Source organism: Merops nubicus, unplaced genomic scaffold, assembly GCF_000691845.1.
Source record: "Merops nubicus isolate BGI_N331 unplaced genomic scaffold, ASM69184v1 scaffold39875, whole genome shotgun sequence".
NCBI classification, from domain to species: domain Eukaryota; kingdom Metazoa; phylum Chordata; class Aves; order Coraciiformes; family Meropidae; genus Merops; species Merops nubicus.
The window spans coordinates 3,163-3,554 of NW_008608318.1; positions in this window are offsets into that span (position 1 = coordinate 3,163).

The window sequence follows — 392 nt, forward strand, 5'->3', positions numbered from 1 at the left end:
CCCGCAGCCACCCCAGCAGGGAGCCTGCAACCCCCCCAAACCCACAGCCAGGAGCCCCGAGGGGAGACCAGGTCTGCGTAGGCTCCAGGAGAGCACTCACCTGCTCCCCTGTAGCCATCCCACACAACACAGGCTTTCACCAGGCCCACACCTGGCTCTTAAGTACCCCCAGGCAGGTGGGGTGAGGCAGCCATCCCAGCTGCAGCTTGTGGGGTGGGATGGTGGTGTGCTGGGAGGGGGTGCCAGGCCTGCCCCTCCTGGCGAGCAGGAGATGGGGGGGACACCTTGCTCTTCCCAGGTTAGGGAGCTGAGGGTTGAGGGCAGGGGATCAGGGTGGGATGGGATGGGATGAGGACCGGGGGGTAGGATGGGATAAGGTAGGGACAGTGTGG